Below are 17,660 nucleotides of genomic sequence, written 5' to 3' on the forward strand. Positions count from 1 at the left end.
TTTCTGCATATATAAACAAATTCATATTTCTTTTCCAAAGGGGTGTAACCCATTTTTTTTTTTTTAAATGTGTCCCGTAACTTTCCTATTCCCCTGCTTTTCTAATATACACAGCATATATGCTTTGATACTTCAAACTATCTGGGAGCACCGGTATGTGCAATGGGATTCAGCCAAACATTGCTCCAGGGCTATTGGTCTAATTTGATCTGAAGTGTTGTATAGAAAGTTTCAGAGAGGCGCCTGTGTGTGCCCATGTAAACCCTCCACCTTTGAAGTGGTTTCAGAGTACATCAGTCGTGCTTCAAATCCATAAAAAGAGAGAAAGAGATAAAAACAACTCATAAAAAGTCTTGTATAGACATACAGCAGGAAATGGGACAAGCATAATGCTGCTTTATTCTACACTGTGCTTTATTACTGGGCTTAAGCGGAAACGCGTCATTCAGTAAAATTACAAAAGAGAGTCTAGGGACCAGAGAAAAGTGTAGTTGAGAACAGGGCAGGAGCTGCGGCAGCAATCCGACTGCTAATACAGCTCAATCTCATTGTGATAGGCTTGGCAAAAATCCACAGATACCACCCAGCACGCTCAACTGTGCTCAAAATGTCTGGATTTTTTTTTTTTTTTTACCCCATTTTACTGCATTGTTTCTGTAAGTTCAGACTGTTTCTGATGAGTTGAAGACAGTGCTAATGAAGAAAGGCTATAAAACAAGAGTTGCTGAGAGTCTGATGGATTAGTGCAGTTTTTCTTCCTTTTTTTCCAGTGTGTTTGAAAAAGCAGTGAAGCAGATCGTTGTTCTGGCAGACGGATGGACTCGCCGAACAGAAGAAAACAGCAGACAGTTCTAACAGGTGCAGCACACCAGTCCTTCATGAGCTCTACATTCTCCATAAAGGTTTACCCTGATTCTGCCAGTTGCATCGTTCCATTGTGTCTCACAATTCAAAAACATGTGAAAATATATCTTAAAAAACATAAAAAGCATAGTTTAAATGACAAAAAATATATTCGGTGTGGTTAGAAATCCAACCATTAAAAAGATAAAAAAAAAAAAAACATATATTAGTATTTTAAAATGAAGCAATAAATAAATTACATTTGAATAAATGAACGCATTAATAAATAGGCAAGTAAATAGCATGTTGGCAGCAGTTCTGAAAGTGACGTTAAAATGTGATTGACTCTTCTTATGTTCCGTGATTAAATACCTTACAACCATAATGCATCTCTAAGGACTAGAGTTTACCTGCTTTAATCCAGTTTCGTTTTTTGTCTTTAAATTTTCTTAGTCATTCAGTCCTTCTAGATAGAAGTAAAAGATTATAAAATATGCAAACCTATATACAGAGGAACAGAGCAAAAAAGAGAAGGGGGAAAAAAACATTTACAGTATATTCAGTAGTTCATGTATATACTTGTATATATTTATAATAAAATTTCTGTTCTGTCTTCTTGGTTTTGTCAACTACATTTCCAGATTGCTATGTAAACAGTTGCAGCTGAAACGGTTAACACAGAGGGAGCTGATGAGCGTGAGACAGAAAGACAGAAAGGGAGAGAAAGACAGGTGACACTGAAATCCAACAGACGGAATGCATTTCCTTGCAAACGATCCTGGAATACCTGAATGATCATGTGTCGGAAAGGTCTAGAAGGCAAAATGCAACATTCTTGGAACCCGTCGATTCACAACTGAATTCCCCTTCGAAATGAGGTGAACTGACTAGCCTACTGCTTCCCCCCCATCCCCCCACCCCACTGTACATACGCTTTACTCCAGCTCTGAAATGATCATATATTTACAATAGTGCCATCTTGTATAATAGAGCAGTTGCAAAGCATAACCAAAATGAAAATCCTTAATTCGCAATAACTACAATGGCAAATTCTCGCGTTCCATCCTCAAACCTATCTAGCGGGAAAAAACTTCCCGCCAATCAGTCAGAACTCCGAAGCTGCGCGTGCAAACGCAATGTGATGCGGATTCTGACGATACTTGTGCAAAACGTACATAATGCCCACTTCATTGTAACCATAAGCAGAACGTCGAGTAGGTCTATCCGTAAATGGCGGTGTCAAGCTGCACAGCACAGGTTTGTCATGTCAACACATATTAGAAGGCTTCGCTGTTAGCTGTAGCTATAGTAGTTGTCTTTTTTTGTTTATTTTTCTTTCTTTCATTTTATTAAGAAGAAGAGTGTTTCCGTTGTTTTGACATCATCATCATAATAATGAATGGCTGCTAGCGGTGTCGTAGCACAGTGCTGTCAGGTGCAAGGACGCACTGCTGACGATTCGACGGTAAACCGATAAAGCCAGCGCTCGGTTCGAGTGAGTAACGTCGTTTGTTTGCGAATGTTTGCAGAGGGCAGATATGTCCGTATTCTGTACTATTTACTAATGATCCTGATTCTCTTGAAACTCTCAAACGAGAGGAGGCCTTTTTGCATTTGTAAGTAGCATATACACATATATACACAAACTGAATCTGTTTTTTTTTTTTTTTTTTTTTCCTTTGAATGTGTGTGTTGGCGGATGCGGAACGTTATATCGGATCGAGAGGAATGCCTGCAGATTGCAGCTGCCGATTTGAGATTCTTCCCAGTGGTAAAAGTCTAAAGCAGAGCAGAGGCTTCAAACTCCAGCTTAAATCTACAAAAAAAGTACAGCTCTACATATTGAATAGCCGGTTTCTATATATACACACATATAAAATATATGCATATAAATACATATATGGGTTTTGGGATTAATATCGTGTATGTATCCATATATATGCTGTACAGGTGCATACATATGAATACATATTGCTTGAACGTCTGCTATACATATACATATCGTATGTACGTTATATATAAACAGGATTGTTTATCTCAAACCTCTTTAAGATGGTCTCTTAACTACAAGGTCAGGACATAAGATAGAAAAGGTAAGGCTGCATTATGGAACAACCCTTCCCATGCACCCTTTCTCTCACCACAGAGAAAAACTAGAAGAGAAATAAAAATAAATATTCTTCATTTTGAGCAGTAATTGTAAACTAGCGAAGTGAGCGGCCTCGACGGACCATCGGAAATAGTTCTGCCAGTATTCAAAAGCATATCAGCAATCTATATGTATGCATATAGTCATATATGTTCTTTTTATACATATATCTTTTTTAAATACAACTCTAACCGATTGGCACAGCAAGAGATGCAGTGGTCCGTTTATGTTACAGGTATGAGTCTTTTTTTTTTTCTCTCTTTTTTTTTTTCATTTGTGATAAAAAGGTTTGGTCATTTGGTCCCTACACAACTAAGGAATGACAGGTAAGTCTCCCAGCGGACGGAGGCTGCGGTTTGTGGCAGCCGTTGCCCCTGGAAACGGACAGGCACTCCAAGAAAAAAAGTTGGCCATCCCGAGTCGAAGCAAGTTTGTGTCCTGAATTGTCACTTCCTTCCGAAAAGTTCTGTCTTTCAAGTTTTTTTTGTTCTTTTTTAATCCGTTTTGTTGGTTTCTAAAACAGTTCTTTAAAAAGTTTTCCCAAAGACGTGTTCAATATTACATGGTTTCCATCTAAAAGTCTATCTTAGTTTTAAAAAGTGTTTTTTCCCCCCCCATACAACTTATTCATAGATTCAGAGCCTTCTGAGGGCTTACATTGTTTTTCTTTTTCTTTTTTATATATATAGATATATATATATATATTTTTGTGTTGGTCCTGCAAAATAAGGGCTCGGGGGGTTCAGAGAAGGGAGTACGGTATGGTCCAGTTACACCGTGGCTCCCCTGAGTTAAACACTGAAGTCCAAAAAGGTCCATTGAGCCTGGTGGTGGTGGTGGTATATCACGCGGCTACGTCCTCCTCATGTCCTGCTTCAGCTGTACTGTGTCCCCAGCCCCGATGATCTTGATCTTGTTGTGTTGTCAAATACATTTGGCATGTTATCAACATGTGTTCCAGCTCTACAAAACCTAGGAAGCAAACACAAACAGAAGCATTTAAAGTCGGCATCAAATGAATATTCACCCCATCTATTCTAAATGCAATTCATCCATGGATATGGTTCGTTTAACCCTTATAGCATACCTCAGGTCTTTAGTGACCCGGGACATCAATCACTACCCCCCCTCCTCATTTATTTTTTAATATGTACTATGTTTGGGCGAAACGTCTGGGGACGTATTCAGGACTTCTGCTTAAACTCCCATGCAAGCTAGCCCAGAAATTAAATTTTTCGCCCAAAAACGAAAAAAAAAAACGAAAGGGGTAACACTGTCGTTTTTTTTTCGGGTCGAAATTTAGAATTTTGATATCTCAGCTCTGGAAGGGTCTAGAGCCTCCATTTTTGCACTCAGGTCAAAGTCTCACAGCCCTCTATCATAATCCAGAGTTTTGAGAAGATTGGAGAAACTTAATTTTTCGCCCAAAAACGAAAAAAAACGAAAGGGGTAACACTGTCGTTTTTTTTTCGGGTCGAAAGTTTGAATTTTGATATCTCAGCTCTGGAAGGGTCTAGAGCCTCCATTTTTGCACTCAGGTCAAAGTCTCACAGCCCTCTATCATAATCCAGAGTTTTGAGAAGATTGGAGAAACTTAATTTTTCGCCCAAAAACGAAAAAAAACGAAAGGGGTAACACTGTCGGTTTTTTTTCGGGTCGAAATTTTGAATTTTGATATCTCAGCTCTGGAAGGGTCTAGAGCCTCCATTTTTGCACTCAGGTCAAAGTCTCACAGCCCTCTATCATAATCCAGAGTTTTGAGAAGATTGGAGAAACTTAATTTTTCGCCCAAAAACGAAAAAAACGAAAGGGGTAACACTGTCGTTTTTTTTTTCGGGTCGAAATTTTGAATTTTGATATCTCAGCTCTGGAAGGGTCTAGAGCCTCCATTTTTGCACTCAGGTCAAAGTCTCACAGCCCTCTATCATAATCCAGAGTTTTGAGAAGATTGGAGAAACTTAATTTTTCGCCCAAAAACGAAAAAAAACGAAAGGGGTAACACTGTCGTTTTTTTTGCGAGTTGAAATTTTGAATTTCGATATCTCAGCTCTGGAAGGGCCTAGAGCCTCCATTTTTGCACTCAGGTCAAAGTCTCACAGCCCTCTATCATAATCCAGAGTTTTGAGAAGATTGGAGAAACTTAATTTTTCGCCCAAAAACGAAAAAAACGAAAGGGGTAACACTGTTGTTTTTTTTTCGGGTCGAAATTTTGAATTTTCATATCTCAGCTCTGGAAGGGTCTAGAGCCTCCATTTTTGCATTCAGGTCAAAGTCTCACAGCCCTCTATCATAATCCAGAGTTTTGAGAAGATTGGAGAAACTTAATTTTTCGCCCAAAAACTAAAAAAATGAAAGGGGTAACACTGTCGTTTTTTTTTCGGGTCGAAATTTTGAATTTTGATATCTCAGCTCTGGAAGGGTCTAGAGCCTCCATTTTTGCACTCAGGTCAAAGTCTCACAGCCCTCTATCATAATCCAGAGTTTTGAGAAGATTGGAGAAACTTAATTTTTCGCCCAAAAACGAAAAAAAACGAAAGGGGTAACACTGTCGTTTTTTTTTCGGGTCAAAATTTTGAATTTTGATATCTCAGCTCTGGAAGGGTCTAGAGCCTCCATTTTTGCACTCAGGTCAAAGTCTCACAGCCCTCTATCATAATCCAGAGTTTTGAGAAGATTGGAGAAACTTAATTTTTCGCCCAAAAAAGAAAAAAAAAAACGAAAGGGGTAACACTGTCGTTTTTTTTTCGGGTCGAAATTTTGAATTTTGATATCTCAGCTCTGGAAGGGTCTAGAGCCTCCATTTTTGCACTCAGGTCAAAGTCTCACAACCCTCTATCATAATCCAGAGTTTTGAGAAGATTGGAGAAACTTAATTTTTCGCCCAAAAACGAAAAAAAACGAAAGGGGTAACACTGTCGTTTTTTTTGCGGGTTGAAATTTTGAATTTCGATATCTCAGCTCTGGAAGGGTCTAGAGCCTCCATTTTTGCACTCAGGTCAAAGTCTCACAGCCCTCTATCATAATCCAGAGTTTTGAGAAGATTGGAGAAACTTAATTTTTCGCCCAAAAACGAAAAAAAACGAAAGGGGTAACACTGTTGTTGTTTTTTCGGGTCGAAATTTTGAATTTTGATATCTCAGCTCTGGAAGGGTCTAGAGCCTCCATTTTTGCATTCAGGTCAAAGTCTCACAGCCCTCTATCATAATCCAGAGTTTTGAGAAGATTGGAGAAACTTAATTTTTCGCCCAAAAACGAAAAAAAAACGAAAGGGGTAACACTGTCGTTTTTTTTTCGGGTCGAAATTTTGAATTTTGATATCTCAGCTCTGGAAGGGTCTAGAGCCTCCATTTTTGCACTCAAGTCAAAGTCTCACAGCCCTCTATCATAATCCAGAGTTTTGAGAAGATTGGAGAAACTTAATTTTTCGCCCAAAAACGAAAAAAAACGAAAGGGGTAACACTGTCGTTTTTTTTTCGGGTCGAAATTTTGAATTTTGATATCTCAGCTCTGGAAGGGTCTAGAGCCTCCATTTTTGCACTCAAGTCAAAGTCTCACAGCCCTCTATCATAATCCAGAGTTTTAAGAAGATTGGAGAAACTTAATTTTTCGCCCAAAAACAAAAAAAAAACGAAAGGGGTAACACTGTTGTTGTTTTTTTCAGGTCGAAATTTTGAATTTTGATATCTCAGCTCTGGAAGGGTCTAGAGCCTCCATTTTTGCACTCAGGTCAAAGTCTCACAGCCCTCTATCATAATCCAGAGTTTTGAGAAGATTGGAGAAACTTAATTTTTCGCCCAAAAACGAAAAAAAACGAAAGGGGTAACACTGTCGTTTTTTTTTCGGGTCGAAATTTTGAATTTTGATATCTCAGCTCTGGAAGGGTCTAGAGCCTCCATTTTTGCACTCAGGTCAAAGTCTCACAGCCCTCTATCATAATCCAGAGTTTTGAGAAGATTGGAGAAACGTAATTTTTTGCCCAAAAACGAAAAAAAACGAAAGGGGTAACACTGTCGTTTTTTTTTCGGGTCGAAATTTTGAATTTTGATATCTCAGCTCTGGAAGGGTCTAGAGCCTCCTTTTTTGCACTCAGGTCAAAGTCTCACAGCCCTCTATCATAATCCAGAGTTTTGAGAAGATTGGAGAAACTTAATTTTTCGCCCAAAAACGAAAAAAAACGAAAGGGGTAACACTGTCGTTTTTTTTCGGGTCGAAATTTTGAATTTTGTTATCTCAGCTCTGGAAGGGTCTAGAGCCTCCATTTTTGCACTCAGGTCAAAGTCTCACAGCCCTCTATCATAATCCAGAGTTTTGAGAAGATTGGAGAAACTTAATTTTTCGCCCAAAAACGAAAAAAAACGAAAGGGGTAACACTGTCGTTTTTTTTTCGGGTCGAAATTTTGAATTTTGATATCTCAGCTCTGGAAGGGTCTAGAGCCTCCATTTTTGCACTCAGGTCAAAGTCTCACAGCCCTCTATCATAATCCAGAGTTTTGAGAAGATTGGAGAAACTTAATTTTTCGCCCAAAAACGAAAAAAAACGAAAGGGGTAACACTGTCGTTTTTTTTTCGGGTCGAAATTTTGAATTTTGATATCTCAGCTCTGGAAGGGTCTAGAGCCTCCATTTTTGCACTCAGGTCAAAGTCTCACAGCCCTCTATCATAATCCAGAGTTTTGAGAAGATTGGAGAAACTTAATTTTTCGCCCAAAAACGAAAAAAACGAAAGGGGTAACACTGTTGTTGTTTTTTCGGGTCGAAATTTTGAATTTTGATATCTCAGCTCTGGAAGGGTCTAGAGCCTCCATTTTTGCATTCAGGTCAAAGTCTCACAGCCCTCTATCATAATCCAGAGTTTTGAGAAGATTGGAGAAACTTAATTTTTCGCCCAAAAACGAAAAAAAACGAAAGGGGTAACACTGTCGTTTTTTTTTCGGGTCGAAATTTTGAATTTTGATATCTCAGCTCTGGAAGGGTCTAGAGCCTCCATTTTTGCACTCAAGTCAAAGTCTCACAGCCCTCTATCATAATCCAGAGTTTTGAGAAGATTGGAGAAACTTAATTTTTCGCCCAAAAACGAAAAAAAACGAAAGGGGTAACACTGTCGTTTTTTTTTCGGGTCGAAATTTTGAATTTTGATATCTCAGCTCTGGAAGGGTCTAGAGCCTCCATTTTTGCACTCAAGTCAAAGTCTCACAGCCCTCTATCATAATCCAGAGTTTTAAGAAGATTGGAGAAACTTAATTTTTCGCCCAAAAACAAAAAAAAAAACGAAAGGGGTAACACTGTTGTTGTTTTTTTCAGGTCGAAATTTTGAATTTTGATATCTCAGCTCTGGAAGGGTCTAGAGCCTCCATTTTTGCACTCAGGTCAAAGTCTCACAGCCCTCTATCATAATCCAGAGTTTTGAGAAGATTGGAGAAACTTAATTTTTCGCCCAAAAACGAAAAAAAAACGAAAGGGGTAACACTGTCGTTTTTTTTTCGGGTCGAAATTTTGAATTTTGATATCTCAGCTCTGGAAGGGTCTAGAGCCTCCATTTTTGCACTCAGGTCAAAGTCTCACAGCCCTCTATCATAATCCAGAGTTTTGAGAAGATTGGAGAAACGTAATTTTTCGCCCAAAAACGAAAAAAAACGAAAGGGGTAACACTGTCGTTTTTTTTTCGGGTCGAAATTTTGAATTTTGATATCTCAGCTCTGGAAGGGTCTAGAGCCTCCATTTTTGCACTCAGGTCAAAGTCTCACAGCCCTCTATCATAATCCAGAGTTTTGAGAAGATTGGAGAAACTTAATTTTTCGCCCAAAAACGAAAAAAAACGAAAGGGGTAACACTGTCGTTTTTTTTCGGGTCGAAATTTTGAATTTTGATATCTCAGCTCTGGAAGGGTCTAGAGCCTCCATTTTTGCACTCAGGTCAAAGTCTCACAGCCCTCTATCATAATCCAGAGTTTTGAGAAGATTGGAGAAACTTAATTTTTCGCCCAAAAACGAAAAAAAACGAAAGGGGTAACACTGTCGTTTTTTTTTCGGGTCGAAATTTTGAATTTTGATATCTCAGCTCTGGAAGGGTCTAGAGCCTCCATTTTTGCACTCAGGTCAAAGTCTCACAGCCCTCTATCATAATCCAGAGTTTTGAGAAGATTGGAGAAACTTAATTTTTCGCCCAAAAACGAAAAAAAACGAAAGGGGTAACACTGTCGTTTTTTTTTCGGGTCGAAATTTTGAATTTTGATATCTCAGCTCTGGAAGGGTCTAGAGCCTCCATTTTTGCACTCAGGTCAAAGTCTCACAGCCCTCTATCATAATCCAGAGTTTTGAGAAGATTGGAGAAACTTAATTTTTCGCCCAAAAACGAAAAAAAAACGAAAGGGGTAACATTGTCGTTTTTTTTGCGGGTTGAAATTTTGAATTTCGATATCTCAGCTCTGGAAGGGTCTAGAGCCTCCATTTTTGCACTCAGGTCAAAGTCTCACAGCCCTCTATCATAATCCAGAGTTTTGAGAAGATTGGAGAAACTTAATTTTTCGCCCAAAAACGAAAAAAACGAAAGGGGTAACACTGTTGTTTTTTTTTCGGGTCGAAATTTTGAATTTTGATATCTCAGCTCTGGAAGGGTCTAGAGCCTCCATTTTTGCATTCAGGTCAAAGTCTCACAGCCCTCTATCATAATCCAGAGTTTTGAGAAGATTGGAGAAACTTAATTTTTCACTTAAAAACGAAAAAAAACGAAAGGGGTAACACTGTCGTTTTTTTTTCGGGTCGAAATTTTGAATTTTGATATCTCAGCTCTGGAAGGGTCTAGAGCCTCCATTTTTGCACTCAAGTCAAAGTCTCACAGCCCTCTATCATAATCCAGAGTTTTGAGAAGATTGGAGAAACTTAATTTTTCGCCCAAAAACGAAAAAAAAACGAAAGGGGTAACACTGTCGTTTTTTTTCGGGTCGAAATTTTGAATTTTGATATCTCAGCTCTGGAAGGGTCTAGAGCCTCCATTTTTGCACTCAGGTCAAAGTCTCACAGCCCTCTATCATAATCCAGAGTTTTGAGAAGATTGGAGGAACTTAATTTTTCGCCCAAAAACGAAAAAAAACGAAAGGGGTAACACTGTCGTTTTTTTTTTCGGGTCGAAATTTTGAATTTTGATATCTCAGCTCTGGAAGGGTCTAGAGCCTCCATTTTTGCACTCAGGTCAAAGTCTCACAGCCCTCTATCATAATCCAGAGTTTTGAGAAGATTGGAGAAACTTAATTTTTCGCCCAAAAACGAAAAAAAACGAAAGGGGTAACACTGTCGTTTTTTTTTCGGGTCGAAATTTTGAATTTTGATATCTCAGCTCTGGAAGGGTCTAGAGCCTCCATTTTTGCACTCAGGTCAAAGTCTCACAGCCCTCTATCATAATCCAGAGTTTTGAGAAGATTGGAGAAACTTAATTTTTCGCCCAAAAACGAAAAAAAACGAAAGGGGTAACACTGTCGTTTTTTTTTCGGGTCGAAATTTTGAATTTTGATATCTCAGCTCTGGAAGGGTCTAGAGCCTCCATTTTTGCACTCAGGTCAAAGTCTCACAGCCCTCTATCATAATCCAGAGTTTTGAGAAGATTGGAGGAACTTAATTTTTCGCCCAAAAACGAAAAAAAACGAAAGGGGTAACACTGTCGTTTTTTTTGCGGGTTGAAATTTTGAATTTTGATATCTCAGCTCTGGAAGGGTCTAGAGCCTCCATTTTTGCACTCAGGTCAAAGTCTCACAGCCCTCTATCATAATCCAGAGTTTTGAGAAGATTGGAGAAACTTAATTTTTCGCCCAAAAACGAAAAAAAAAACGAAAGGGGTAACACTGTCGTTTTTTTTTTCGGGTCGAAATTTTGAATTTTTATATCTCAGCTCTGGAAGGGTCTAGAGCCTCCATTTTTGCACTCAGGTCAAAGTCTCACAGCCCTCTATCATAATCCAGAGTTTTGAGAAGATTGGAGAAACTTAATTTTTCGCCCAAAAACGAAAAAAAACGAAAGGGGTAACACTGTCGTTTTTTTTTCGGGTCGAAATTTTGAATTTTGATATCTCAGCTCTGGAAGGGTCTAGAGCCTCCATTTTTGCACTCAGGTCAAAGTCTCACAGCCCTCTATACTAATCCAGAGTTTTGAGAAGATTGGAGAAACTTAATTTTTCGCCCAAAAACGAAAAAAAACGAAAGGGGTAACACTGTCGTTTTTTTTTCGGGTCGAAATTTTGAATTTTGATATCTCAGCTCTGGAAGGGTCTAGAGCCTCCATTTTTGCACTCAAGTCAAAGTCTCACAGCCCTCTATCATAATCCAGAGTTTTGAGAAGATTGGAGAAACTTAATTTTTCGCCCAAAAACGAAAAAAAAAACGAAAGGGGTAACACTGTCGTTTTTTTTTTCGGGTCGAAATTTTGAATTTTGATATCTCAGCTCTGGAAGGGTCTAGAGCCTCCATTTTTGCAATCAGGTCAAAGTCTCACAGCCCTCTATCATAATCCAGAGTTTTGAGAAGATTGGAGAAACTTAATTTTTCGCCCAAAAACGAAAAAAACGAAAGGGGTAACACTGTCGTTTTTTTTTTCGGGTCGAAATTTTGAATTTTGATATCTCAGCTCTGGAAGGGTCTAGAGCCTCCATTTTTGCACTCAGGTCAAAGTCTCACAGCCCTCTATACTAATCCAGAGTTTTGAGAAGATTGGAGAAACTTAATTTTTCGCCCAAAAACAAAAAAAAAACGAAAGGGGTAACACTGTCGTTTTTTTTTCAGGTCGAAATTTTGAATTTTGATATCTCAGCTCTGGAAGGGTCTAGAGCCTTCATTTTTGCACTCATGTCAAAGTCTCACAGCCCTCTATCATAATCCAGAGTTTTGAGAAGATTGGAGAAACTTAATTTTTCGCCCAAAAACGAAAAAAAAACGAAAGGGGTAACACTGTCGTTTTTTTTTTTCGGGTCGAAATTTTGAATTTTGATATCTCAGCTCTGGAAGGGTCTAGAGCCTCCATTTTTGCACTCAGGTCAAAGTCTCACAGCCCTCTATCATAATCCAGAGTTTTGAGAAGATTGGAGAAACGTAATTTTTCGCCCAAAAACGAAAAAAAACGAAAGGGGTAACACTGTCGTTTTTTTTCGGGTCGAAATTTTGAATTTTGATATCTCAGCTCTGGAAGGGTCTAGAGCCTCCATTTTTGCACTCAGGTCAAAGTCTCACAGCCCTCTATCATAATCCAGAGTTTTGAGAAGATTGGAGAAACTTAATTTTTCGCCCAAAAACGAAAAAAAACGAAAGGGGTAACACTGTCGTTTTTTTTTCGGGTCGAAATTTTGAATTTTGATATCTCAGCTCTGGAAGGGTCTAGAGCCTCCATTTTTGCACTCAGGTCAAAGTCTCACAGCCCTCTATCATAATCCAGAGTTTTGAGAAGATTGGAGAAACTTAATTTTTCGCCCAAAAACGAAAAAAAACGAAAGGGGTAACACTGTCGTTTTTTTTTTCGGGTCGAAATTTTGAATTTTGATATCTCAGCTCTGGAAGGGTCTAGAGCCTCCATTTTTGCACTCAGGTCAAAGTCTCACAGCCCTCTATCATAATCCAGAGTTTTGAGAAGATTGGAGTAACTTAATTTTTCGCCCAAAAACGAAAAAAAAACGAAAGGGGTAACACTGTCGTTTTTTTTTCGGGTCGAAAGTTTGAATTTTGATATCTCAGCTCTGGAAGGGTCTAGAGCCTCCATTTTTGCACTCAGGTCAAAGTCTCACAGCCCTCTATCATAATCCAGAGTTTTGAGAAGATTGGAGAAACTTAATTTTTCGCCCAAAAACGAAAAAAAACGAAAGGGGTAACACTGTCGTTTTTTTTCGGGTCGAAATTTTGAATTTTGATATCTCAGCTCTGGAAGGGTCTAGAGCCTCCATTTTTGCACTCAAGTCAAAGTCTCACAGCCCTCTATCATAATCCAGAGTTTTGAGAAGATTGGAGAAACTTAATTTTTCGCCCAAAAACGAAAAAAAACGAAAGGGGTAACACTGTCGTTTTTTTTCGGGTCGAAATTTTGAATTTTGATATCTCAGCTCTGGAAGGGTCTAGAGCCTCCATTTTTGCACTCAAGTCAAAGTCTCACAGCCCTCTATCATAATCCAGAGTTTTGAGAAGATTGGAGAAACTTAATTTTTCGCCCAAAAACAAAAAAAAAAACGAAAGGGGTAACACTGTCATTTTTTTTTTCGGGTCGAAATTTTGAATTTTGATATCTCAGCTCTGGAAGGGTCTAGAGCCTCCATTTTTGCACTCAGGTCAAAGTCTCACAGCCCTCTATCATAATCCAGAGTTTTGAGAAGATTGGAGAAACTTAATTTTTCGCCCAAAAACGAAAAAAAACGAAAGGGGTAACACTGTCGTTTTTTTTCGGGTCGAAATTTTGAATTTTGATATCTCAGCTCTGGAAGGGTCTAGAGCCTCCATTTTTGCACTCAGGTCAAAGTCTCACAGCCCTCTATCATAATCCAGAGTTTTGAGAAGATTGGAGAAACGTAATTTTTCGCCCAAAAACGAAAAAAAACGAAAGGGGTAACACTGTCGTTTTTTTTTCGGGTCGAAATTTTGAATTTTGATATCTCAGCTCTGGAAGGGTCTAGAGCCTCCATTTTTGCACTCAGGTCAAAGTCTCACAGCCCTCTATCATAATCCAGAGTTTTGAGAAGATTGGAGAAACTTAATTTTTCGCCCAAAAACGAAAAAAAACGAAAGGGGTAACACTGTCGTTTTTTTTTCGGGTCGAAATTTTGAATTTTGATATCTCAGCTCTGGAAGGGTCTAGAGCCTCCATTTTTGCACTCAGGTCAAAGTCTCACAGCCCTCTATCATAATCCAGAGTTTTGAGAAGATTGGAGAAACTTAATTTTTCGCCCAAAAACGAAAAAAAACGAAAGGGGTAACACTGTCGTTTTTTTTTCGGGTCGAAATTTTGAATTTTGATATCTCAGCTCTGGAAGGGTCTAGAGCCTCCATTTTTGCACTCAGGTCAAAGTCTCACAGCCCTCTATCATAATCCAGAGTTTTGAGAAGATTGGAGAAACTTAATTTTTCGCCCAAAAACGAAAAAAACGAAAGGGGTAACACTGTCGTTTTTTTTTTCGGGTCGAAATTTTGAATTTTGATATCTCAGCTCTGGAAGGGTCTAGAGCCTCCATTTTTGCACTCAGGTCAAAGTCTCACAGCCCTCTATCATAATCCAGAGTTTTGAGAAGATTGGAGTAACTTAATTTTTCGCCCAAAAACGAAAAAAAACGAAAGGGGTAACACTGTCGTTTTTTTTTCGGGTCGAAAGTTTGAATTTTGATATCTCAGCTCTGGAAGGGTCTAGAGCCTCCATTTTTGCACTCAGGTCAAAGTCTCACAGCCCTCTATCATAATCCAGAGTTTTGAGAAGATTGGAGAAACTTAATTTTTCGCCCAAAAACGAAAAAAAACGAAAGGGGTAACATTGTCGTTTTTTTTGCGGGTTGAAATTTTGAATTTCGATATCTCAGCTCTGGAAGGGTCTAGAGCCTCCATTTTTGCACTCAGGTCAAAGTCTCACAGCCCTCTATCATAATCCAGAGTTTTGAGAAGATTGGAGAAACTTAATTTTTCGCCCAAAAACGAAAAAAACGAAAGGGGTAACACTGTTGTTTTTTTTTCGGGTCGAAATTTTGAATTTTGATATCTCAGCTCTGGAAGGGTCTAGAGCCTCCATTTTTGCATTCAGGTCAAAGTCTCACAGCCCTCTATCATAATCCAGAGTTTTGAGAAGATTGGAGAAACTTAATTTTTCACTTAAAAACGAAAAAAAAACGAAAGGGGTAACACTGTCGTTTTTTTTTCGGGTCGAAATTTTGAATTTTGATATCTCAGCTCTGGAAGGGTCTAGAGCCTCCATTTTTGCACTCAAGTCAAAGTCTCACAGCCCTCTATCATAATCCAGAGTTTTGAGAAGATTGGAGAAACTTAATTTTTCGCCCAAAAACGAAAAAAAAAACGAAAGGGGTAACACTGTCGTTTTTTTTTGGGTCGAAGTTTTGAATTTTGATATCTCAGCTCTGGAAGGGTCTAGAGCCTCCATTTTTGCACTCAAGTCAAAGTCTCACAGCCCTCTATCATAATCCAGAGTTTTGAGAAGATTGGAGAAACTTAATTTTTCGCCCAAAAACAAAAAAAACCCGAAAGGGGTAACACTGTCGTTTTTTTTTTCGGGTCGAAATTTTGAATTTTGATATCTCAGCTCTGGAAGGGTCTAGAGCCTCCATTTTTGCACTCAGGTCAAAGTCTCACAGCCCTCTATCATAATCCAGAGTTTTGAGAAGATTGGAGAAACTTAATTTTTCGCCCAAAAACGAAAAAAAACGAAAGGGGTAACACTGTCGTTTTTTTTTCGGGTCGAAATTTTGAATTTTGATATCTCAGCTCTGGAAGGGTCTAGAGCCTCCATTTTTGCACTCAGGTCAAAGTCTCACAGTCCTCTATCATAATCCAGAGTTTTGAGAAGATTGGAGAAACTTAATTTTTCGCCCAAAAACGAAAAAAAACGAAAGGGGTAACACTGTCGTTTTTTTTCGGGTCGAAATTTTGAATTTTGATATCTCAGCTCTGGAAGGGTCTAGAGCCTCCATTTTTGCACTCAGGTCAAAGTCTCACAGCCCTCTATCATAATCCAGAGTTTTGAGAAGATTGGAGGAACTTAATTTTTCGCCCAAAAACGAAAAAAAACGAAAGGGGTAACACTGTCGTTTTTTTTGCGGGTTGAAATTTTGAATTTTGATATCTCAGCTCTGGAAGGGTCTAGAGCCTCCATTTTTGCACTCAGGTCAAAGTCTCACAGCCCTCTATCATAATCCAGAGTTTTGAGAAGATTGGAGAAACTTAATTTTTCGCCCAAAAACGAAAAAAAACGAAAGGGGTAACACTGTCGTTTTTTTTTCGGGTCGAAATTTTGAATTTTGATATCTCAGCTCTGGAAGGGTCTAGAGCCTCCATTTTTGCACTCAGGTCAAAGTCTCACAGCCCTCTATCATAATCCAGAGTTTTGAGAAGATTGGAGAAACTTAATTTTTCGCCCAAAAACGAAAAAAAACGAAAGGGGTAACACTGTCGTTTTTTTTTCGGGTCGAAATTTTGAATTTTGATATCTCAGCTCTGGAAGGGTCTAGAGCCTCCATTTTTGCACTCAGGTCAAAGTCTCACAGCCCTCTATCATAATCCAGAGTTTTGAGAAGATTGGAGAAACTTAATTTTTCGCCCAAAAACGAAAAAAAACGAAAGGGGTAACACTGTCGTTTTTTTTTCGGGTCGAAATTTTGAACTTTGATATCTCAGCTCTGGAAGGGTCTAGAGCCTCCATTTTTGCACTCAAGTCAAAGTCTCACAGCCCTCTATCATAATCCAGAGTTTTGAGAAGATTGGAGAAACTTAATTTTTCGCCCAAAAACGAAAAAAAACGAAAGGGGTAACACTGTCGTTTTTTTTTTTCGGGTCGAAATTTTGAATTTTGATATCTCAGCTCTGGAAGGGTCTAGAGCCTCCATTTTTGCACTCAGGTCAAAGTCTCACAGCCCTCTATCATAATCCAGAGTTTTGAGAAGATTGGAGAAACTTAATTTTTCGCCCAAAAACGAAAAAAACGAAAGGGGTAACACTGTCGTTTTTTTTTTCGGGTCGAAATTTTGAATTTTGATATCTCAGCTCTGGAAGGGTCTAGAGCCTCCATTTTTGCACTCAAGTCAAAGTCTCACAGCCCTCTATCATAATCCAGAGTTTTGAGAAGATTGGAGAAACTTAATTTTTCGCCCAAAAACAAAAAAAAACCGAAAGGGGTAACACTGTCGTTTTTTTTTTCGGGTCGAAATTTTGAATTTTGATATCTCAGCTCTGGAAGGGTCTAGAGCCTCCATTTTTGCACTCAGGTCAAAGTCTCACAGCCCTCTATCATAATCCAGAGTTTTGAGAAGATTGGAGAAACTTAATTTTTCGCCCAAAAACGAAAAAAAACGAAAGGGGTAACACTGTCGTTTTTTTTTCGGGTCGAAATTTTGAATTTTGATATCTCAGCTCTGGAAGGGTCTAGAGCCTCCATTTTTGCACTCAGGTCAAAGTCTCACAGTCCTCTATCATAATCCAGAGTTTTGAGAAGATTGGAGAAACTTAATCTTTCGCCCAAAAACGAAAAAAAACGAAAGGGGTAACACTGTCGTTTTTTTTCGGGTCGAAATTTTGAATTTTGATATCTCAGCTCTGGAAGGGTCTAGAGCCTCCATTTTTGCACTCAGGTCAAAGTCTCACAGCCCTCTATCATAATCCAGAGTTTTGAGAAGATTGGAGAAACTTAATTTTTCGCCCAAAAACGAAAAAAACGAAAGGGGTAACACTGTCGTTTTTTTTTTCGGGTCGAAATTTTGAACTTTGATATCTCAGCTCTGGAAGGGTCTAGAGCCTCCATTTTTGCACTCAGGTCAAAGTCTCACAGCCCTCTATCATAATCCAGAGTTTTGAGAAGATTGGAGAAACTTAATTTTTCGCCCAAAAACAAAAAAAAAACGAAAGGGGTAACACTGTTGTTGTTTTTTTCAGGTCGAAATTTTGAATTTTGATATCTCAGCTCTGGAAGGGTCTAGAGCCTCCATTTTTGCACTCATGT

At 38.7% G+C, this 17,660-nt stretch overlaps 1 protein-coding gene across 6 annotated transcripts in view; it reads right to left on the reverse strand.

Moving 5' to 3' along the window:
* Positions 1 to 616: 616 nt before the first annotated feature.
* The window catches only part of celf4 (CUGBP, Elav-like family member 4), a 136,576-nt gene continuing 119,532 nt past the window's right edge, over positions 617 to 17,660 (reverse strand). For all 6 annotated transcript variants that reach the window (XM_089123821.1, XM_089123818.1, XM_089123819.1 and 3 more), the window contains one exon: positions 617 to 3,964. The gene's annotated coding sequence lies outside the window, so the exon portion shown is untranslated. The remainder of the gene's footprint in view (positions 3,965 to 17,660) is intronic.

Source organism: Pimephales promelas, chromosome 19 (genome assembly GCF_988280905.1).
Source record: "Pimephales promelas chromosome 19, fPimPro1.hap1.1, whole genome shotgun sequence".
Classification (NCBI taxonomy): Eukaryota; Metazoa; Chordata; class Actinopteri; order Cypriniformes; family Leuciscidae; genus Pimephales; species Pimephales promelas.